General features: G+C 37.3%; 1 protein-coding gene and 1 long non-coding RNA gene across 10 annotated transcripts in view; both read left to right on the top strand.

Annotated features, from left to right (window-relative positions):
- Window positions 1–25,630, top strand: part of SLC9A9 (solute carrier family 9 member A9) — a 654,903-nt gene that overhangs the window by 61,420 nt on the left and 567,853 nt on the right. The gene's annotated exons all lie outside the window — the stretch shown is intronic.
- Window positions 10,958–12,420, top strand: LOC144294305 (uncharacterized). Its single transcript, XR_013361726.1, has 2 exons — window positions 10,958–11,062; window positions 12,072–12,420. It is a non-coding gene; the product is annotated as an uncharacterized LOC144294305 (long non-coding RNA).

Raw genomic sequence — 25,630 nt, forward strand, 5'->3', positions numbered from 1 at the left:
GAGAGAGAGAGAGAGCATGAACTGGGGGAGAGACAGACTCACCATTGAGCAGGGAGCCAATGTGGGGCTGGATCCAGGATCCTAGGATCGTGACCTGAGCTGAAGAGAGATGCTTAACTGACTGAGCCCCCCCCAGGTACCCTCCTAACCACTTTTTGATACAATACCAAAAGTACTGTGCATGAAAGAGGCAACTGACAAACTGACTATTAAAATTAAGACTTCTGAAGGGGAGTGATGTCACCAACATAGTGACATAGATCACTCCTGACTTTTGCATCCCATCACAAGAAGGACAACTAGAAACTATTCAAGATGACAACATCATTGAAAGAATTCTAGAATATGAGGGGGAGTCTGAGGCAGCCCCCTGAACCACAGAGACAAGATAGACTGCGTTAGAAGGATAAGAGAAGTGAGTACATATTGATCTCATTTCACCTCCCACAGAGAGATCTTCCCTGAGCCACCAGGTCCTCCAGTGAGAAAAGAAAACCCAGGAGGAGACAACCAGTCCACCCCCTCAACCATTGGGGTTGCTTTGTGGGGACCTGTACTCCAATCTCACCCCATGGATTGCCCGGGAACGTGGGGGCTTGACCACTGGGATTCTGACTGTGATGGAGAAGCAGGGAAGATCTTATAACAACCAGCACATGGATCTTGGCAGACTGAGTTTTATCTGCAATGGCCAAATTGTAATCTCAAACAGTGGTTTTGCTCATTTGAAGAACCACACTGGTAGTGCACTTTGACAAGGGAACTCAGTGGGGTGCAGATCTGCCTGATTTGGATTTTCAAATAAGGAATATTGCCAGCCTCAGAGCCTGGTTTGCCCATGCCCAGGCAAGGAGATGAATCACAGCCCTGTCTGATATGGAGAGTGTCTCCTGGCCATATCTCACTAGAGGAACACCTAAAAGCCATGTAGCACAGTGATGCTCAAACTAAGAGGGGGATAGATAGAGCTGTCACCTCCAGAGCAAAGCCAGTACCAAACATGAGGAGTTTCTGTGCTACACATAGACAGGAGGATTGATCCATAGCCAAAGCTGAGGGAATTCCCAACTAGACAATCTATTTGGGAAATTGAAAGTAACCCCTCCCTTTCCTGGCCAGATAAGGGAGCAGGGACATAGCCCCACCTGCTGTGGCTCCCAGTCCCATCTGACCAGAAGGGTTGGCAAGAATGCTTAGAAGCCGTGTGCCTTAGTAGTGCTTAGGCTGAGACACAGGCAAGAAGAACCAATAGTTTGCAGAATAAAACTAGTGGTCCTTTTCAGCCAGGGAATTTGGGGCATAGGCTGGCTTGCATTTTAGACAAGAAAGAGCTTTATCAGCTTTTCAGCTGCTGCTCCCACTATGCCCAGATAGGGAAACTAAATTGTAGCCCCACTTATCACTGAATACAGCCTCCAGCCTGCATAACCAGGGAACCTAACCAAAGCACATTGGAAACTGCATAATCCATCCAGCAGCCCTACTTACAGTAATACTTGAACAGAATCATGTGTGGCTTTCCCTCTCTGCAGAGTGGAGCTCATCTGAAAAGTGAATTTAGTGCACACTTTTGCTTCATTCAGGTTCCCAAACAATGAGCTCAGGCCCTAGGTCCTATCCTGCTGACAAGCCAGGGCAGAAAAAATAATTCATAACCCCATCTATTAATGAATATAGTACCCAGTCCTGACCATCTAGTAAGTCTAACCAGAGAATCCAGGCAGCCATGGAGCCCATTCTACAGCCTCACTTGGGTAATGAACCAAACCAGTAGTCCTATCCAACTGTTCTTAGTCAGTGGCACCCCCCTCATAGCTGGCTTCAGAATGTGGAAATTGCCTCACTTCAAAATAAATCATGATAGTGGTTCCCACCTGCCCAAAACATTATCAGCAGACATGCCCAGAAATTCAAACTGCTGACTATTTGAATCTGACTGTTGAAGACCTATCTCTGCCAAAGCAAATCTGTGGTCTGGAAGAGGAATGTGATTACTCAAATGCACAGACACCAATATAAGGAATCAAGGATCACAAAAAAGCAGGTAAATATGACACCACCAAAGGAAATTAATAAAACTCTAATAGATGATCTTAAAGAAATGATGATCTATGGACTGTCCAACAAAGAATTTGTAATAGTCCTCTCAAAGTAGTTTAGTGCACTACAAGAACACACAGAAAACTAAACAAAATTAAGAAAACAATGCATGAACAAAATGAAAGTTTAAGCAATAAAAATCATCAAAGGAAAGAAAGAAGAGAGAGAAAAGAAAAGAAGACAAGAAAAGAAGGAAGAAAAAAAAATCTAGAGTTGAAAAATATAATACTAGTGAACAAGAAGGTGGCTGAGTAGGTGCCCAAGTCAGTGATGTTTATGTGTCTGGATAACCTCTGTCAGTCATCCATTGCAGAAGCAGTTTTCAGAAACTTGTAACTGATCAAAAGCTTTAAGATAATTGGAGAATAGACAGTGTAGCAATATCCAGATATGAAATAGGAAACCTTCCTGATTATTGAGGGGAGAATTGCATAAAGAAGCATGGTATTCTCATGAATCACATTGCCTGGTAGTTTACCAAAGAAGACTTTGTCACATTTGATTATATATTATTTATGGATGAAAGCAAACTGGGAGACTTGAATAGAAAAAGTAATACCTAAACTGAAGAATTCAATAGAGTTCAAAAGCAGACTCAACCATGCAAAAGAATTAGCAACCTGGGGGATTGGACATTAGAAATTATGAAATCGGAGAAACAAAAAGAAGAAAAGAGAATGTAAAAGAATGAAGAGTTTACAAGACTTATAGGACACAATGAAAGGAAACAATATTCGCATTACAGGAATTCCAGAAGAAGAGAAAGAGAAAGAGAAAATATACTTCAAGTATTAATAGCTGAAAAATTTTCAAAACTGGGAAAAGAAATGAACATGCAAATCCATGAGATCTGAAGGATCTCAAATAGATTGAATCGAAATAGGTCTACACAAAGACAAATTATAATTAAATTGTCAAAAGTCAAAGACAAAGAATTTTAAAAGCAGCAAGAAGACAAGTACATACAAGGGAACCCCTGTAAACTATTGGTAGATTTCTCACCTGAAATATTTCAGAACAGGAAAGAATGGGATGACATATTCAAAAATATTAAAAGAAAAACCCATCAACCAAGAATACTATACCCAGTGAAGCTATTCTGCAGACATGAAGGAGGGATAAGGACTTTCCCAAAAGTTGAGGGAGTTCACTACTGCTAGACCTGCCATATAAGAAATGCTAAAGGGAATTCTTTGAATGGAAATAAAAAGGTGCTAACACCATAGAAACACAAAAAGTTAGTATAAAACTCACTGGTTAAGGTATATATAACCAAAGTTAGATTATGTAATTTGTAATTGTGGTGTATAATTTATTTACAACTATGGTTTAAAGTTAAGAAAGTGAATATAATAAAAATGATCATAACCACAATAATCTGTTATTGGTTACACACTATAAAAATATGTAAATTGCAATAGCAATGGCCTAAAATATGAGAGAGTAGATAAGTAAAAGTGTAAAATTTAGGAATTCTGAAGTTAAGTTTTGTCAGAACAAAATAAGAAATTATAATTTTAAGATATTTTATGTAAGGCTTATTATGGTCACCCTAAGGGAATAACCTGTAGCAATTATACAAAATAATAATAATAATGAAATCAAAGCATACTGATACCAAAAGACATCAAAATATAATAAAGACATCAGGATACGAAATGTGGAACAATGGTTATACAAAACAACAAGAAAACAATAAGCAAAATGGCAATAGTAAGTCTTTACCTATCAATAATTACTTTAGGGGCACCTGGGTGGCTCAGTAAGTTAAGCATATGACTCTTGATCTCAGCTTGGTTCTTGACCTCAGAGTTGTGAGTTCAAGCCCTGTGTTGAGCTCCATACCAGGCATAAAGCCTATTTAAAAATAATAATAACAATTACTTTAATATAAATGGATTAAATTCTCCAATCAAAAGACATAGAATGGGTGAATAGATAAAAAACAAGATCCAATGAAATACTGCTTATAAGAGATTCACTTTATTTTCATTCTTATTTTTTTAATAAACCTTTTACTTTGAAGTGATTTTAGGTTTTACAGAGAAGTTGTAGAGATGATGCAGAGGGTTTCTGTACCCCTTGCTCAGTTTCCCCTGATGCCAGCCTCTCAGGTTTCCACAGTACTTTTGTCCAAACCATAGAAGCAGCACTGGTTCATTGACTGACAGAAGGCTCTCTCCCCTAGGCATCCTTCTTAGGCCTGGCCAGGCCAGGCCCCACCTCACATATAGCAGTTCTTCTGAGCCTTCTTTGGGCTGTGACAGTTTCTCAGGGAGCTTTATTTAGGGTCTGCCTGATATAAGGTGAGGTTCTGGGCTTTCAGGCAGAAGACCACGGAGGTGACTGCCCTTCTTATCACATCATAGTGGGAACTTGCAACTTCTTGTCACCAGGATGCTGGCCTGTGGCCCCTCTGTAGCCACAGTGGCTTTCATTCTTTCTCCAAAAAGGTGTGGGCTTGCTCAAGAGAGTGGTAGTGTTTCCTCTTCTGTCTTTTTCTCCTTAGGAGGAAACAAGGGTCCTGCAGATAGGGTGGTTGGTGTTGTTTTCAATTGAAGGGACAGCTGGCATGTGCAGACTTCTCAATAGTGCCAACTGTCACTGTGCCTTGTTTTTTCCCTCAGGACCCTAGGTGTTGCTTCATTCTAGCCTTAAAGACAGACATAGACTCGGAGTGAAGGAATGGAAAAAGTCATCTCAAGCAAGTGGTAGCCAAAACAAAAAGAGAGAGAGACACCCACACATAGAGATAGAGACAGGGGTAGTTATACATATATCAGATAAAATATATATTAAACTGAAAATGAGAGAAAGAGATAAGGTCATTACATGATAAGAAAATGGTTAATCCATGAAGAGGATATAACAATTTGTAAATATATATGTGGCCAACATCTGAGGACCTAAATACATAAAGCAAAAACTATCAGAAAGGAGAAACAAACAATAATACAATAATAGCTGAGGATTTTAATACCTCACTCTCAACAACAGAGAGACCATTCAGAGAATCAATGAAGAAACAGCAGATTTGAACAAATTATGGACCAAATGGACCTAACAGACATACAGAACATTCTAACAATAGTAGAATATGCATTCTTCTCAAGTGCATGTGGAACATTTTCTAGAATAGCCATATATTAGACCACAAGTCTTAGAAAACTCAAAGAGATTGAAATCATACCAAGTATCTTCTCTGACCACAATAACATAAAATTAGAAATCAATAACAAAAGGAAAACTGGGTAACTAATAAATACTTGAGAATTAAATATTCTCCTTAACAACCAATGGGTCAGATTATATGATTCCATTTAAATGCAGTGTCTAGAATAGGCAAATCAATAGAGGCCAGAAAATAAATTAATGGTGGCCAGAGACTGGGAGGAAGGGCCATAGATAGTGATAGCTTAGGAGTAAGGGTTTTTCTTTGGAGTATCTTAAAGTAGATTGTGATGATGGTTGTACTAGTCTGTGAATGTACTAGAAACTATAGAAGTGTGTGCTTTGAACTTTCTGGTTTGTAAATATATCTTAATAAAGTTGTCTGATAAAAAAAAAAAGGATGAGGCAAACCAAGAACTAAAATGACCATGGGGTGTAAGGAAGGGGAGATGGGAAGAGAGATTGAAAGGAGAGGAGTTTCCTGGCTATCCTCTGAACTCCAGCCTCAGAGAAATCTCCACTTGGGGATTCTTCATATTTTAAAGATTAAGCTTCAAGTTTCTAAGAAACTATTGACAAATAAAAGTCAAGAAGACAATCCTGAATCTCAGTCTTTCTGTGAACTATGTAGGGATTGGTATAATCAACTTGAATCAAAGGAAGAGGCAATTTTGCACATACTTCTGGACTCCCTCTGCATGCCTGTCTATCTAACAAACAGCGAGGCTGTTTGGGACCAACTTCCATTCACTCTAAAGGGAAATTCACAATAGGGAGTTACCTATTTTTTAATTCCTCTTGATGTTTTAAATTTTAACATTGGGTCAAACATGAACCTTGGAGAGCTATGTAACCAGACTATATTCTTTGGTCCTCATAAAATTGTTTTTATTTAATTGTGCTTTGTCATTTTGGCACCTTCCACTATTGAAGAGTGTATTGAAAGAAACAGCACTTGAAACTCAGCATTATCCTTATTGCAAAGGTGGATCTTTAGAGCATGTTTGTAGACTTGACTACATCAAAAGCACCTGAAGCTCTTGTCAAATGCACAGATGCAAAGCTACTCAATCATAAACCTGAGACCGGGGCCCAGGGCTATGATTCTATATGTTAACATATAATTGTGTATGTTAACAAAGGTCCCCTTCTGTTGCATATCCCAGCTGAAAAATACTATACTACATCATATATTCTTCTGTTATAAGAAACTATGAAAAACATCGCCCTTACTTCAGTTCAAGGAACAACTATTTTGAGCAGATTATCCCACTCCCACCTACATTCTAACCACCACCAATATAGAAATTAAGAGACAGTGAATTTTATAACTGATCATATTTTTCTCTTTAATTCACCTATCAGGATAGTCAAAAAACAAATTTTCTACCTGTTTATATGTGATCTGCTTGTGTCAGACTAAACTTGTTTTCCTTTTATTCCAATTACTGCATTAATTTATTTGATTCTGCTTGTTATACATCTTTGTAGGTCATCTCAAATGCTTTTTTGTAACAAAGGGGTATAAATTTGTTAATATGCAGGATCTTAACCTAAAGCACCAGAGGCTTACTTCATCTAGTCCTATACCTTTTTTCCCTTGAATGTGTTATGGCATCATTGTCCCCAGGGAACAATTGTACATCATTCTTGTCTGAGTAGCTGAAATGCACATATGTTATTCCTTAGTTTATTAGTCATAATATTAATTATGGAGATACCATAACACCCCTACATTTTTAGAAGAAACTGAGGCCCAGAAATAATAACTGATTGGCCAAAAGTTACTCAGGGAGTGAGAAGGCTGGGATAAAAAGGAAATTCTTAATTCTTTTCTTACTGTACTTATATCCACATCACTTACCAATCTTCTAATTTCTAGGGGTCAATCAAGGAGGACTCTTACTTCTCATTACAAGTAGACATATTCTATACACCTCTAAACATGAGAGAGATGCTCTGGATGACTCAAGAATTAAAAACTAGTAATACCTTATTCTTTGGGGTTAGCACATGAATGGAGTTGGTAACTAAGGGACTCTAGAGAAATCAGATATTAAATAGACCAGAAGTCCACAGGCTTTTGCCTTATTGTCCACTAGGTTTGTTTGGTTCTCCTCCCCGCTATCCCTATAATTCCAGTGTCTCTTCTCCTTTCAGTGGGAATATCTCTTAGAAATAAGAAAATCCTCATAATTTCCTTTGAGCAGCTCAGTATAATATGAACATTTTCAAAGAGAAGATAGTTCTTTGAAGAACATATTATTGATGAGATTTTTCCCCTTAAGAAACAAGAAAGGTTTGGTCTGAGAAGTCCATGTATTAGATGGAATCATTCATACTTTGGAGTTTCCAGGGACCAAAGTGCATACAAAATTACAACACTCAGAAGAGCAATTTATTTATATTGTATGTTCATTAGTAATATGTGGATGTCCTAAAGTTGGTTATGGTTGTATATTATGATAATTTCTAATCTATTACTCATAAGGTGACCAGTGAAATTACAAAATACAGCAACAGACTTGATTCCTCTTGAGTCAGTCCACCCCCATTCTGGCTCACATGTTCACTTTTTCTCTACACATGCACACATACACAGAGTACATAACTCAATCACTCAAAGATGGAACAATTTGGGGATAAAAGTTTATACATTTCTAGGTTTGAAGGTCTCTTAAATAATTAAACACATTCTGAAACCACTTAAATTTTCATAAATCTCATTTGCTTTTTTCAAGTTCTCTTCTACCTAGTTCATCAAGGGGGAATGTCTTGAAGAAAAGCACTTGGGGTTAATGTCCAGATGGTTTAAGAAATAAACCAAGCCACATTAAAGGTGATCTACATTTGTAGCAATTATCCAACTAATTTGATTCAGTTGTTATTATTCCAGAATTTATGCAACTGAATATAAGACTAGAGTTCCTGGTCTGTTCCTTGGACAGATCATGTTTTGGGCTGTCCTGTAAGTTTTTTTTTTTTTTTTTAATATTTTATTTATTTATGACAGATACAGAGAGAGAGAGAGGCAGAGACACAGGCAGAGGGAGAAGCAGGCTCCATGCACCGGGAGCCCGACGTGGGATTCGATCCCGGGTCTCCAGGATCACGCCCTGGGGCAAAGGCAGGCGCCAAACCGCTGCGCCACCCAGGGATCCCTGTCCTGTAAGTTTTTGAGCCTTAATGGAAATATTGGAAATGTGACCTTACTTCCCAGAACCTGTCTCCCCATGTAGTAGTTTCTATACTACAAGTTTGTAGTGAGAAGTAGAGATATAGATGTAAATCACTTAGAATGTGCCTGGCACATAATAGGAAGTTATCATTATTATTACTGATAGTGGCACAGAGGATCTTATTCTACCATAATAAGAAAAATCAGCTTGTTTTATAGCACAATTAGAACAATTATATAGTCTTCCTCAACTTAGGAAGTTATAGAGTTGAGTGCCAATAAAACCATCATGAGTTGAAAATATTTTAAGTAAAAAATGAATTTAATACACCTCACCTACCAGACACTATAGTTGAGTGTAAACTACCTAAAAGGTGCTTAGAACAATTACATTAACTTACAGTTGGGTAAAACCGTCACAAAGCCAATTTTATAATGAGGTATTGACTTTTTTATGTAATTTGTTGAATATTGTACTGAAAGTGAAAGCAGAATAGTTGTGTAGGTAGAGAATGGTTCTAAGTGTATAGCTTGTTTACCTTTGTGACCACGTGGCCAACGGGAGCTGTGGCTTGCTGCTACTGCCCAGCCTCACTGAGAGTATGGTACTGCATATCACAAGTCCAGGAAAAGATTAAAACTCAAAATTTGAATTACAGTTTCTACTGAATGCCTATCACTTTCCCACCATTGTAAAGTTGAAAAAGTCATAAGTTGAACCATCAAAGTTGGGGACTATCTGTGTAGCTAGAAACTACTTTCCATATCATTCTACAAGGATCATCTTCATTTTCCTTAAAATTCCCTAGGACTTCTTCTTAAATGATTTTAGAGTATTTATACTTCAAAATTTTCTGTAAAATTATGCACTGGTAATATAGCATATTGACACTTTTTTTTTTTGTGATGGTGTCTCACATCTATTTAAATAAATTAATGTTATCTTGATTAACATCTTTGATAGAAGTAAATGTAGGAGCCAATGAAAAAGCTGATCCAAAATGTCTTCATTAGCAAAATTCTGTTTTCACGTCCCTTACTTTAACATACTTTGAGATGCGCCAAGAGTTTCTTCTTCCTTTCTGGTTGTGCAGTCAGTTTTAACCTTCTTCTGGCATTTTGTATACTAGAACCATGTCACTAGACAGGTACTTTTTAAATAGACCTTATCTTTTAAAAGCAGTTTTAGGTCTTCTGACATCAGTCCTGAGCAAGATTTGATACTATAGCTGCTCCCTTCCTCCATGTGATTTGGCACAAACAAGGTTGCAAAATGCCAAGATTCACATTCTAGGGAGATGACACAATTGCAAAAAAATAAAAGTTTTGCCCAGCTTTTGTTGAGTGAGTTATAGGATTTATAAAGACAAAGATACATTTCTTTATATTTTCTGTTTTTTTTTTTAAGATTTTATTTATTTATTCATGAGAGAAACACACACAGAGAGGCAGAGACACAGGCAGAGGGAGAAGCAGGCTTCATGCTGGGAACCCGATGCAGGACTTGACCCTGGGTCTCCAGGATCAGGCCCTGGGCCTAAGGCGGGCGCTAAACTGCTGAGCCACCCAGGGATCCCCCTCTTTATATTTTCTTAAGAATATGAAAGCTAAAAAAAAAAAATAAATAAAAATAAGAAAGCTATACAACAACAAAAAGGATCACAAAAATATCAATGAATATCATCTTTTCCTATTAGTTCTTCTAGTATTCAATGATGAAATATTGATAATGAACATTGCAATACTTTATAATTTCCTTATTTGGATACATTTCCAGAAATTGATGTTTTAAAAATCAAAACCACTTAACAAGATCTATAAATGTTAATATTCAAGTATTGTATTAGCTCAAGTTTCCATAACAAATATCATAGACTGGGTGACTTAAATAACGTAAATTTATTTCCCAGAGTTCTGAAGTCTAAGATCAAGGTACAGGCAGATTCAGTTCCTGGTGAGGGCTGTCTTCCTGGGTTGTATATGGCTGTTTTCTTCCTGTGTTCTCATATGGTTGAGAGGAGAGGAGATCTATTCTGTTTCCCATCCACCGCCACCCACCCCCCCGCCCCTGCCACCAAACTAACAATCCTATCAGATTTGGAGCCCACTCTTATAACTTCATTTAAACTTAGTTATTTTTCAAAAGCCCTATCTCCAAATACAGTTACACTGAGGGATGGAATTCAATATATGAATTTTGGAGGGACACAATTCAGTCTACATAAGGTATGTTTTTAATATAAAAAATAGAGTAGGAAGGGAGGACAAACAGGCAGGGAAGGGAGAATTTTTCAGGGTACAAAGAGGTAAATATTGGTGTTTTGGCTTTTTAGTTATCCAAATATGGGCTGGATAGTTTATGGACTCAAGATTTATTGGTACAAACAACTATTAACTAAGAAACATTTTCTGGCATGCTGTCTCACAAAAAGGTGTGAACCAGCATCCTTCTCACAAGTTTCCACAGAATTCTCAGCTAACTGGCATTGTTATAGCAACTGGAGTGCCAGTGGAAGCAGTCATGGTCTTTATCATCATCATGTATCACTATGGCAACAGGAGCCTCTGGAAACTAAAAGAAAAAATCTTAAACTGTCAACTGGAATCAAAGAGGTTTGTGAGGGAAAAAAGGTGGAGGCTGAAATGAACATGAAGCTGGAGCAAAGGCCAGAGCAAAGAGAAATGATTGTACAGAAACTGAACAAACAAGAGAGAAAGGAAACAATAAGCAAAACAGAGGGCAGAGACGTGGCTTGCATAGGAAAGAGGAAGACAGGGAGAAACATGCAAACATAAAATAGTGACAAAACGTTTGCAGTGAGAAGGATTTGTAAAATTTATTGATTTGAATAGCTCAGCTATCCAGAGATACATAAACATAGGATGTTAAAGTCTATATTGTTGGAACAATCCAGTATGCTGTTATTAACATTAAGGAAATATTTAGAATGAGGCCACAGATAGTAGGAAAGGGTAAACCAATCTGTGGAGTGGTCTTGGCATAGCATACTGCTGACTAGGAATTCTTATAATATTTGGTGTTCAGAGGCACCACATTTAAATGCGGATCTTCCTTTATTGGACAATATGATTGCTTTAGACAAGGGCATGTTGCCATTTGGTCCATTACAAATATATATTTCCGTCATTAAAGGATCTTAATGGATTTTTTTTTCAAGAGAGAATTAAGATAATTACTCTAATACTATTAAAAAGTAAGTGGCAATGTCATTTGGAATAAAACATTTTTACTTAATATTTTCTGTTTTATTAGTGGTCAGACAGATCAAAGTTCTTATGGCCCAATATTACTTTTGTGAAGGGAAGTGTATAGTTTATTAAAAGGTGTCACTAAAATATTGATAATTTTTTTTAGAATTAAGAAATGATTTTGAAAATTAGAGGTTGGAGAGGAAATGGAGACAGAAGCAGGGAAAGAAGTGATAATTGTAGTCTTAAAGAAATAAAGCAAAAGAAAAATAACAAACCTTGAGATTAAACCACAGAAATAAACCCAATTGTCTGATCTGGGTGCTTTGCAGAAATTCAGTCCCAAGGATTTTAATAGGATTTAATATTTTTTCCTATTTTTAAAATATTAATTGCAAGCATTTCTCTCCAGAACTGTATTTTAGGTGTCATTTGCTAACTTGGCAAGGGGTGGTTTGTGGCCATTTCTCTTCTGCTCAGGAAAAGTCAAATGGTTGACAGTAGGGACGAACAGACCTCTTTAAGAGGGCCTGAATTTTCAGTGGCCAGAATCCCCTGCTGACCTGCTTCCACCAGAAGTACAGACCAAGCCCCAGAGTACATCACAGGACAAACATCCATCTGGTCTTTGGATCCATTCCAAAAGCTTGGATACCAACAACAATGGTGCCTCTTTCTTCAAGTTCATGGTTTTCAAACTATGTGAAGCTTTGTACTGGATAATTCTCACTTTAAAATAAATTTCATTCTTCTTTTCAATATGACAGCTATTTTTAAAAATTTTTTCCTATTTTTCTGCCAAAACACAAAAATGCCATTATTTATAAAATATGCATAAAATTCAATAAAATATGGAAATAAAATAGCCAATTCTAAATATTCTAGTTACTTAAAACATGAAACAAAAAAGTGAAGAAACATGCAAACAGAAGTCAAATTAGAGATTATACCTTTTAAAATGTAAACTTTTTTTGAAGTATCCTGTATAAACAAAAGTGCATAAAAACTATATGTTGCTTGATGCATTATCTTGTAGTGAACAAACCAGTTTAATCATCCAAATCATGATATGAAGCATTATTATTATACCTTTTCCATGGTTTTCTAATAGTGTAAGAAAAGAGCTTTGACATACTTTGCAACTACATATATTTAGACTTTTAGATAAGCAAAACAAAAATATTCCATTGCAACTTCTAAGAATTTTTGAACCATGTGCAAAGAGAGACCCCTGCTGGAACAACTTTTTTTTTTTTTTTTTTTTTTTTTTAGAAAATGTCTAACCCAACCCACAGAAACTATAGAGAAAAAGAAATAGTTTTGACTCTACTGGCTTTAAAATAATATTTCTGAATGGATTTTATTACAAAAATAAAAATGTTTAATTTCTACAGAAAAAATTTTTAATATATTTATTCCACCTCTTTTTAAATTTTTTTTTATTCATGAGAGACAGAGAGAGAGAGAGAGAGAGAGAGGCAGAGACACAGGCAGAGGGAGAAGCAGGTTCCATTCAGGGAGCCCGACTTGGGACTCGATTCCGGGTCTCCAGGATCAGGCGCTGGGCTGAAGGCAGGCACTAAACCGCTGGGCCACCCGGGCTGCCCTGGAAAATTTTTTTTTCACAAGATTCTATTTATTCATGAGAGACACACAGAGAAACAGAGACATAGGCAGAGGGAGAAGTAGGCTCCTCACAGGGAACCTGATGGGGACTGGATCCCTGATCCCTAGATCCCTGATCTCTGGATCCCTGATCCCTGGATCCCAGGATTGCACCCTGAACCAGGGCAGGTGCTCAACCACTGAGCCACCCAGGTGTCCCAAACAATTTCTACAGTAAGGGAGGCTTTGGGGTTTTCCTTCATATTTACTTCTCTGATTTTCCTTTGATCTCCAAGCTTGGGTAAAAATAGGATCTAACTTTTTCTGCATGTCTTGAGATCCCTCCCTATTCCTTTGCTCCCTGCTGGGCTGATCCTACTCCTCAACTTCTCTTTGGCACTATTACCTAGTTTTCAAATGCACTGTCTATGGAGGTGGCAGTTGATTCTAGAGCATAAACCACAGTTTCATAGTTGGATGGGATACATATCACTTATACTTTACCAACTAATTCATTCCAAGTTAGATACTATGTGCTTGCTCTTTATCATGGTCCTGCTGGTGGTATATCTGGAGTGTGCTATTGCAAATCATGATGACCGAATTTCCTACTCAGTCCCCTGATGAGGAGTACCAGCTGAGATGGGAAACCAAGAGAATCCAGATTTGACATGATAAGTGCAGGAGGATGTTGCTTATCTTGAAGTAGGAAAGTGAAGGCTAGAGCAATTCCCTGCCCCAACTTCCATGCAGGTGGGAAGAATTTATCAAGAGTTCCTTAGGCAGAGAATGGGGCATACCCAGAGGGAATCAGGCGTACAAAATGTGGGAATGATGAAAATAATTTTAGAACCTGCACTGCTGTAATTTTACTTAAAGTCTCCTTCCCCTAAACTCCATACTTACAGTCTTTCTGTGTTTCCTGTCTCAGCAAAATACTACAAAATAGCTTTTCTCTCACCCCAAAATGCAGGCTACCTGCACACTCATCTCTCTCCTTTACCTGAACAGCTCTTAAAAAGTTACCAAGATCTACTGAACTCCCAATTCCTATCATGTTCTGTATCTATTCATTTTGGCTTCTGGAATGCTCTGGGGTTCCCAGTGAAGACATCATGATCTTTCACCTGGACCACCATGACAGTAAAGAATTAGTGTCTCCAACTAATCAGTTCTCCACATGACAGGACTAAAATCATAGCTCTCTTATAATGAAAACATTCATAATGTATACAAATATTGAATTATAAAAATGTATACCTGAAACGAATAGGATATTATATATCAATTATACTTCATTTAAAAAATTAAAAAGAGAAAACCCATTCTATCTCAGTCTTCAGTGTTTTTATGGTCAAAATTTCTTGGTACAGCATAAAAGGCCCTCCATTATCTAGATGCTTTTTGGGTTTTTAGTTCCATCTCTTGGTAGGCATTTCCTCACAACCCTACACTCTGACATTCTCAGCTGTTTGGGGTTTTCTGAAAAGCTGTTTGCATAAGCTATTCTAATAGGATCATCATTTTCCTCCCTTATTTACCATGCCAACAGCTTGTGAGGATCTCCTTTTTGAAGGTTTTGTAATCCTTCCCCTCCCACTTCAATTAAAAAAAGCCATTTCCTCTTTCATGCTATTATTTGAACCTGTATATTCTTTTATGGTCCCTCCTTTGCCGATTTCTTGAATCTATTTATTTACCTGCCAATTTCTCCAAGCTGGAATAGAAGAGTGAACCACACCTGATTGATATTCTTAGTGTTTAGCCCAGGCTCTGACTTCTGAAAAGAGCTCCTTAACTATTTGTTAAATGTGTAGTAAGATGCTTTAAGGCTGAACCTTAGTTTTTCTGAAGGAATGATTGCAGGAAATGTAGATAATTTGTCATTTTAGCTAAAGGGCAGACAAAATTTATTTTAAGAAAATCTATTAACGGGCCTTTTGTTGTGCAAAGGTAAAGACAAATTCAATTCTAGAATGTCCAAGTCAGGACATAGAGAAGCTGAACTGAGCCACATTAGTACATGCAGATTGTCTTCATTTTGGCCAGAGTGGTACTTTGTTTTTTGTTTTCTGTTTTTTGGCTTTTTTACAGAGATTATCATGGCATTCATTCAATGGACACCAGGTGGGAGATAGGTTGAAGTAAGAAAATAATATTTCTTCACCTTTGTGACATGGTCAAAGGCACTTAGAGGTCTGGGCAGTAGGCTGTCCCTAAAACATAGAATCTATCTGAGGGCTAAAGAGATAGTGGAGTAGCAGATAGGCCCAAGGTAAGATAAGAACACTGATAGAGTTTTACTCTTTCTTGTTTCTTTTTAATTTCCTCTGTAAGCTCCCAGCCTCCAGTTGTATTTAGTAGTCTTTCAGTTGAGTTTTGGGGATTGAATGGTAGTGAATGGTGGTATCCACCTAGGACAAAGCAGCTTCTTAGAGCAGTGAGGGTACCTCACAATGTGCCCAGAGAAGCTCTGAGTTTAGAGCAAAATGACCTGGAGAAAGCTGCTGCTAGCTCTTATGGCACCCCTGTAAAAGTTAGAAGAAGGTGCCCATTCTTCAGGACCCCTTACTTACCTCTGCCAGGAAATTGATCTAATATACTTATGTTATGATTTTTTAAAATTTATATTTGTTAAGTGGAACACAGAGTGCCAGATGGTGATCTGCAGTTCAACAACAGACCATAAGAAAAATTCAAATAGAGAAGTTTATTATTCACAACCCTGGAGGAAGTATCTGGTACTTTCAACAGTTATAACAACTGTTCCGATGGTTAATGAAAATTGGAAATGGGTAATTATTTTTGAACTTTCTATGGATTCTGAGTTTCTTTCCAAAAAACCAGCTTTCAGTGTAAATAGAATGGAATTTTCTTGCTTGTATCTGAAACTTCTGCTCTCCATCATAGCTAATTGTCCTTTGGTTTATAAAATGCAATATTCTTTACTTGCTCTGGGTGAAGGGTGTGTGTGAGCATATACATACGTGTGGGGGCTTAGGTTAGGCAAATATAATGTTTACAGCTCTAGAACAAACTACCAATTTTGAAAAATTTGAAAATTTTTCAAATATTTAAGATACCGTATTACAGGATATGAGGAAAGGAACTAGCATTTGCTGAGGGTCATTGACTATACCAAGCGTGTTGTGTATGTTATTTTATTTAAACTCCAGAACAACTTTTGTCATAGGCATCAAAAATACTACAGAAAGTTTCAACATAGCCAGAGTTGCTTAGGCATGCTTTAATTGCCCTTTCTTAGAAATTTTAATCTCTACTTTATGTAATATTCTCTCCCTTCAATATCTTTATTCCTGTTTTGTTGTTATCTTTGAATTCTTCCCTGTGTTTAATACAATACTTCTTACATAGTAGGTCCTCAAAAGTGTTTTAAAAACAGCATTGGAGTCATATGCCATATGCTACCCCAAACTGCCTTTTTCAGAGTAAGTAAAAAGCTACTTTGTATTCACTCGATTATAGCAATGGGTTTTCATTTTCTCCTGGACAATGTACAACATAGCAATTTTGATGTCTCATCAAACTTGTTAAAAGAATTTACCTATGTATGTCTGTGTATGTATAGGTCTTTTGTTTTAGAAAACGACAGTGACTGTGATTACTATCTGCAAATATTTTAAATGACTGCTATATAGTTAGCCATTATTTTCTACATTGTACACACAAAGATTCCCATTTGATTTTAACCCATTGGTGCTATTTGTGGGCTGTTAACTTTTCTCATTGTAGATTGCACCACTCTAATTTACTTTCTGGCAGATTATTTTATGAGACAATTGGGAATCTCTTGTCCCAGTAGCTCCTAATGGTGCTGCATTCATTCATTTAAAGACTGTTTATGAAGCACATATTTTGTGCCAGGTGCTGGGGGAACTTTGGCACTATTTGGACTTCAATGAATTGTGAGCATTGCCTTAATCTTTTACATGGGCCCTTGGTTTTTATATTAGTAACATGAAAATCTAAGTTGTTATAACAAAGAACCTAACAAACCAGTGGATTAAGGAATTTGATTCTTATGTAATGGTCCAGGATGGGTAGCTGGACTCTCTGTACCATATGGCCATTCATTCACCTACTTCCTTCTCTCTTGATTCTGCGGTAAATCAGCACACTTAATTGAAGGTCAAAGGTCTGTCACAAGCACTTTCCTGTTCTAGTTCACAAAAAAGAAAAGTAGGAAGGAAGCTGCATGTACATTTTTTTTAAAGGCCCAGGCTTAGAGTGACGCACAACACTTCTGTTCATAGTCCATTGTCCACATCTGCATGCAAAGGGGCTAGGGATGTGGTAATCTCTAGCTAAGTTTTCACACGCATAGGTCCAGGTACATTTGCACATAGGAAGGGAAGATGGAAATTTTTCTGTCACAGTCTCAGGACACCTAGGACTCCTTATGCTTTGCCTTTTGTCTTTTGTCTTTTGCCTTTTTAAAATCACCACCATTCTGAAGCCTCACTTTTTTTTTCTATTTTTTTAATTGAAGTATAATTAACATATAATATCCTATTAGTTTCAGGTATACAACATAGTGATTCAATATTTTGTATAACATGAAATAACCCCCACAATAAGTCCAGTTACTGCCTGTCACAAAATTGCTACAGTAGTATTGACTATATCCCCTATGCTGTCCATTACATTCCCAGGACTTATTTATTCTATAACTGGAAACCTGTACCTCTTAATTCCCTTTACCTATTTCGCCTATCCCTCAATTCTTCCTCACCCTGAAAACCAGTAGTTTTCTATATCCATGGGTCTGTTTCTGTTTTTTTTTTTTTTTTTTTTTTGTTTATTTGTTCACTCGTTTTATTTTTTAGATTTCACATATAAGTGAAATCACATAGTATATGTCTTTTTCTGTTTGAATTTTTTCACTTTGCATAATGCCCTCTAGGTTTACCCATCTGCCACAAATGAAAATATTTTTTCTTTTTTATGGCTGAATAATATTCCATTATATATATACATATATATATACACCAAGTGTGTATGTATATATACATATATGTGTGTGTGTGTGTATATATATATATATATACCACATTTTTTTTTTTAATTTTTATTTATTTATGATAGTCACAGAGAGAGAGAGAGAGAGGCAGAGACTCAGGCAGAGGGAGAAGCAGGCTCCATGCACTGGGAGCCCGATGTGGGATTCGATCCCGGGTCTCCAGGATCGCGCCCTGGGCCAAAGGCAGGCGCCAAACCGCTGCGCCACCCAGGGATCCCTATACCACATTTTTTAAATCTATTCATCCATTCATCCATAGGTTTCCATATCTTGGCTATTGTAAATAATGTTGGAAATGAACACAGAGGTACATATATCTTCTTGAATTGGTGTTTTTGTTTTGTTTTTTTGGATAAATACCCAGAAGCAGAATTGTTGGCAGTTCTATTTTTAATTTTTTGAGAAACCTCAGACTATGTTTCATAATGGCTCTACCAATTTAATCCCCACCAATAATGCAGAAGAGTTCCCTTTCTCTACATCTTTACAACACTTGTTATATCTTGTCTTTCTTATTATAGTCAGTCTAACAGATGTGAGGTGATATCTCATTGTGGTTTTGATTTGCATTTCCCTGATGATAAGTGATGTTGAGCATCTTTTCATGTACTTGTAGACCATCTGTATGTCTTCTTTGTAGAAATGTCTATTCAGATCCTTTGCTGTGTGAAATGCTTATGTTTTATATTTAGTGTTTATTTTCTGATTATATAGCCGGGCCTTTCCCTTCCCCTGCATTGAGTTAAGAAGAGGAGCTATACTGAAACCTGGAAACAGAAGTTACCTGATGTTCTTGCTTTTAAAAATATGAGTTAATTGAATGGATTGTATTAGGTCAATCTGTCTCAAAATTAGCCTCCCATCAGAGTCACATGGAGGGCTTGTACAAACACTTCCTACCAGACCCTTACCTCAGAGATTCCAGTTCAGTAGGTTTGCAGAGGGCCTGATAATCTACATTTCTAGCGAGCTCCCTAGGTGCTGCTGATGCTGTAGCTCTCAGGATCACACCTAAAAATCCCTGTAAGACGGGTAAAATGGGGAGAAGAGTGTCCTAAGAGTATTTCAGAATCAGGGTAAGAAAGAAAAACAATTTCCTTAGACTGAGAAGGAGTCAGAGGCTCCAGGGACCTGAGGCTTTCTAGATGTCCTGGGGAGATGTCAAATGTCACACAATAGCTGCCAGAGTCAACCATCTTAGCCCAAAGAGAAGCAGTGCCCCTGATCTCAAGGGAACATGTATGTTTTGCTAACTTACATCACAAAGAAGGACCCAACTCCTGGCTGCCTCCCATTCTTCCAAATGTTTTCTTCTGTGTAAGATTCCCTAGACCTTCCCATAACTCTCATGAGCAGGCCTAATAATCCTGAAGTTCAATTTCCCAACATCTCTGGCTGATCAAGACATAGACTTGAGACTGAATTTGATTTGAGTAAAGAAATATGACATTCTTGCACATCTGGATCTGTAGAGTAAAATTCTTATATGCTTTATTGACTAGGTTACTAACCAGGAATTGGCTTAAGGCACCAACCTTTCTCTTTATCCCTGTAAATCTTTTTAAGGCCACAGGGAGAGTACCTCAAAAGATTACATATAAGCCTTGTGATTTAGATCTGAAAGAGGACTGGAGCAAGAAGAATACATTCTTGAGCCTGTACTTATGACCCTGGCCCTGGCCCTCTGCCCATCCAGCTAGCACAGGTGTTCTGAGGGAGGTAAACTAGTACCCTGATTCAGCAGCCGTTCATTTGCTTTAAACTTCAGGGCTACACTCTGCTGCCAGACATCTAGAAACACTTTTACATTTAAGCACAGGTGGAAAACTTTTGCAAAAATTACTGTTCCCCATTCCTCCCAAACAAAAGGCCATTTTGTATATATCAAGATGTTTAAAACAAGTGTTCTAAATCAGAAATGCTTACTATCCAAACATTGTAAAGAAAGACACTTTTCCATTTGCCAGGTACTTACCCAAATAAAGTGTTTTCTGGAACAAAGTTTCTTCTGGGAAACATGTGTCAGGGAAATCTCCAAAATATCTGGAGTATGTCATATAATGCTTTTTTCTGTCCTTTCAAAATTACCCTTCATTTTGGCTTTGGCCTGTTTTTTACTGATTGAAGTTCTAAGCATAGCCAAAAATAGTGCCTGGTTTCTGAATTATTTTCTGACAGTTTCATAGAAACATGGAAGGAGAGGGTCACTATATTTAAAGGAACTGACAATAGAAAGAAAGAGTGTTATAAATAAGGCTTAAATACTCATCAGGTTTTGACAGTGAAGGAAACCACTGTGAAAGAAAATAGAAATGTCTGTATTATAAAAGCATGATGTTCATACTGGATTAATTCATATTTTTTTGTGTATAGACCACACAACTATTTGACATAGAACTTGCCAAGTTTGGTCCAGGGCTAAACTTTACATTATTTGTGTAGAGGCCACAACTCCTCACTTTCCGTACCTAGATGAACCCCTCAGGTCACATACTATATGATTCTACTGGGTGTGGCAAAAATGCAATACAACATGCAGCACTCCTTCAAAAGGCAACGCTGAATTATTATTTATCTACTGTAATATATTAGGTCCAATACACTTTTGGTAGCTGTGAAAGAAAATCAAGCTGCACATCAGAGACTGATACTACTTCACAGTTCTAAATTTGAAGTAAATCAGTAGATGTAGCAGCTTCTGCAGCAAAAGCATCACAGGATCCAAAACTTTTAGCAAGAAGAAAGAAATACAGTGTATGGGGGCACTTCTGAGTCAGCTGAACAGTCAGCTTCTGTCTACTGTGGTTTTCAGTTCTTTTTCGGTTAAAATGTAGGGAGTTCCTATATATGTCATTTGGTTACCATTTAAGGAATTTTTAGACATTGTGCTAGGAGATGCACATATATTTGTCATTTAATCCTTCCAATAATGCTATGAAGTTAGTACTTGTTTTAGCTTAGGCTACCATAAGAAAATACTATAGTTTGGGTAGCTTAAATAACAAGAAATTATTTCTCACCGTTCTGGGGTCTGGAAGTCCAAGGTCAATGTGTCACAAGAGTTAATATCTAATGAGAGCTCTCTCCTTGTATTAGATTACCACTTTATCACTGTGCCCTCACATGATGTTTCCTTGATGTGTCTGGATAGAGAGAGAGAGTTTTCTGGATGGAAAGAGAGTAAGTTCTCCGGTGTCTCTTCTTATAAGGGCACTAATCGCAACACCCTTATGACCTCATCTAAACCTAATTATCTCCCAAAGGCCTCATCTCCAAATAATATCACATGGGGGCATTAGGACATCAACATATGAATTTTGGAGGATACAGCTCAGTTCATAGCAGTACTACTAATATATCCATTTTATAAATGGAGAAATTGGAGCCCTGAGAAGTTTAGTTAATCAGTGAAGGACCCAGGAATTGTATGCTTTCTGATGCCTTAGAGACCATACTACCCCCATGGAGCCATCACTAGGGAAATTTCACTGGCTGTTGTCAATATCATTTAATTCCCAGGCCTCAGCAGCTTATATCTACAAATGGAGTCACAGTTCCAACTTGACATCTTTTCCTGATCATTCAGGCCCTCATCCCTTATAAAGTGTAGCCCTCCAGTCCTTCTGGGAGATGACAGGCAGATATTTCCTATGGGCAACAATAATTCACCTTCAGTAGGACTATCTCTCCTCAGGCACATATCCTCTCCACCCTAGTCCCAATGTCTCACCCTGGGCTGAGATCTTGGAGACTTCAAGCTTTATGACTTCCTACTGGAAATGTTTATTGAATGTTTTCTGTGTTTGAGATAGAATGTAAACAAATGAAAAATCAAGTATATATATGACTCCAAAATATAATACATGTTTGCATGTGTATTGCAGAGGGCAAAAGACATCTTTCTTCCCCTTTTTATAAATGTATTGAGGAAAAATACCCATACTCAGCCATCAAAAAGAATGAAGTCTTGCCACTTGCAATGACGTATGAAGCTGGAGAGTATTATGCTAAGCAAAGTAAGTTGCTTAGAGAAAGGCAAATCCCATACAATTTTACTCATATGTAGAATTTAAGAAACAAAATTGATGAACACAGGGGGAGGGAAAAAAAGAGAGGGAGGCAAACTGTAAGAGACTCTTAACTAGAGAGAATAACCTGAGGGTTCCTGGAGAGGAGTTGGGCACTGTGTTGGGCTAAAAGGGTATTGGATATGAAGGAGGGCGCAGTTGTGATGAGCACTGGGTGTTATATATAAGTGATGAATCACTAAATTCTACTGCAACCAATATTACACCATATGTTAACAACTAGAACTTAAATAAAATTTTGAAAGATAGAAAAAGGAAGAAAGAAAGAAAGAAAGAAAGAAAGAAAGAAAGAAAGAAAGAAAGAAAGAAAGAAAGAAAGAAAGAAAGAAAGAAGGAAGGAAGGAAGGAAGGAAGGAAGGAAGGAAGGAAGGAAGGAAGGAAGGAAGGAAGGAAGGAAGGGAGACAAAAACATCCAAAACTTGGAAAAAAGCAAAAAGAGAACTGTGTGCTCTTTTAAAATCATATTCTAAACCAGGGGCAATTTTGTCCTCCAGGAGTCATTTGCTAATATCTGGAAACAGCTTTAATCGTTATGATTGGGAGATGTTCAGTAGATAGAGGCAGGGGTGCTGCAGAACGTCATATATGACAACCTCCAATAACGATTATCTAAATTATCCAGCCCAAAGTGTCAATAGTACTAAGGTCAAGAAACCTATACTAGAGCATTATCTACCAAGCCTGATTGAGGGTCATCTGATGTTCTAGCAGACTGCAAGTTTGACTTTCTATTTACTATTGATTATGTCTCCATTATGTGAAGTTGGATGTTAACTTCTAGAAGATTGATAGGCTGCCAATGATTTCTGTCTAGTACAAAAGTTTTATTGTACTACTAGTTATAGTCACTGGCCACTTTTTTAAAATCTAGCTTTGCAATTTTATTCCAGTGTTCTTTTTTTCTCTGACTTATATATAATTGGTGCTCAGTATTTATGGCAGTTACATTCTATAAAGTCACTGTGAACACTGAATTAGTGAATAATGAACAATTAAGTCTCTACTCTGTAAAGTTGATGTTAAATTCTAGAAAATTGATAAGCTGCCAAAGATTTCTGCCTAGTACAAAACTTTTATTGCATAAATACATGGTTAGATTCCTTCAAGCTTCTTATCACATTTACATCAATTAACACATAACCTTGATTGATGTGTTTTTTAAAAAGACAATTCATTTAATATATATTGTTGATTCATTAACATTGAATTCACAGCCAACAGCACCATAACTCATGTTTGAAGGAAGCTTATCTAATACACATATTATCTCTGTAAGGCAAATCATAGTTTCCTTGAGCTAAAAACAATAGATGGCATCCCAACACTACATGTAGAAATCATTTTGAACAGTATGATCATCAGGAAAAATATAAAAATTTTTAAAAGGTAGAAATAGGGGATCCCTGGGTGGCTCAGCGGTTTAGCGCCACCTTTGGGCCAGGCAATGATCCTGGAGACCCGGGATCGAGTCCCACGTTGGGCTCCCTGTATGGAGCCTGCTTCTCCCTCTGCCTATGTCTCTGCCTCTCTCTCTCTCTCTCTGTGTCTCTCATGAATATATAAATAAAAATCGAAAGAAAGAAAGAAAGAAAAAGAAAACAGACCTCAGAAAGGACACTCATTTATAGTATGAGAGCTGAATCAAGGAGGCAGTGTCTTACTCTTTGATGGCAGCTGGGAACTTAAGTGTTGGGAAACTCAAATTTTTTGTTTCTTTGCACCACACTACTGCATGTCTATGAAAGCTACATAAATAACCACAAAAGTGCCATGAGTATTGATTTTGGGGTTACAATTAAATTTTAGTGAGTAGACAAGTTTACAAATATGAAATCTGTGAATAGTGAAGATCTGCGATTTTAGTTTCTTACATTCTTTTTTTGAACCAGATTTTCATCCTGTTAATTCCTTCATTACCGAATTAAATATTTGACACATGCTTACTACATTTATAAGAGAGCTATGTTCTTAACTTTTTGAATATTAAAATAGAAAATTTAACACTTTTGGGGTATCAAAATTTATTATTAGGTAGACAAATGCATGATATCTTGGGGCATGAGCATAGTGGGAACTAGACCCAGAGACCAAAGTACATGGCAGATAATTCACTATGTTCACAGCCTTCTCTCTCCTCAAGTGTTTCTGAGCTAAGTCCCCTGTGGCTGTCACTTATGTCCCTCAGGGTGAATTTTCCATTAGGAGTTTCTTAGTCCTTGGGAAAAAAGCTTCTACTGAGCCCACTGCACAATTTCCAGAAATGTCACATATGTCTGAATCCCAGGATAAATGCAAGCCTGAGACTTCTAGAGACAGGTAGGAAGCTGCTCTTCGGAGTCACAACAAGAGTAAGGTCAAGGAGGCTGAGGTCAGAAAAAGTTCAACAAGATTAAACGAAGAAGAATTGTGAGGGGATTCACTCCCCCAGAGTGAATCTTCTGGGAACTAAGGAAATTTGCTTTCATCAAAGAACTTTCTGGAACCTAAAGAAGTAAGGCCCACAGCCTGTAGCAAAATAAATGTATAGCATCCTCAGCATACAATTGAGAATCTACCAGAAAATTAACATGTAAGAAGTCTTTGCAAGTAGTAGGTGCTACATTATATTATGCTGCTAAAAGGAAGGCTGATTTCTTGAGAACCAAAAGTAACTTTATGATCCCTATGCCCTTAGGATCCATGTGAGTTGTATATTTTGATACCATCATATACTTTTTGTTTGGAGAGTTTTTATATTACAAAGGTTATTTGTAGTATTTTCTTTCTCTTTCCCTTCCCTTCTCCTTTCTTATCTTTTAGCAACCCGGATTGTCCTTAGAGTTTTGTGAAGATTGCAGGGGTGCTGTTTTCATCATCGGCAGCAGTCGTTCTCAATCTGGATATATTTTTGTTAAGGGTGGATAGGGAGTGATCCAAAATATCAATAGTATCAAGATTTTGAAACTGATCTACCTAGGGGTCAGCAAACTATTTCTGCAAAGGAATGGATATTAAGCATTTTAGGCCATACTCTTTTGCAACAACTCTACTTAGGTTGTAATGTGAAATAGACAATGTGTAAACAAATGAGCATGTCTGTATTTCAATAAAATTTTATTTATTGATAAATAAACAAGGAGGTCATTAGGTTCAGGTAGCTCTATTGCCACAGTGGTCTACATAAGCAAACTAAAGTCTAAGCCTGTAAATGACTCAAATTTATGAAGTTGAAACCTCAGGACAACCAGTTACAAACAG

This window comes from Canis aureus, chromosome 22 (genome assembly GCF_053574225.1).
Source record: "Canis aureus isolate CA01 chromosome 22, VMU_Caureus_v.1.0, whole genome shotgun sequence".
Taxonomy (NCBI): domain Eukaryota; kingdom Metazoa; phylum Chordata; class Mammalia; order Carnivora; family Canidae; genus Canis; species Canis aureus.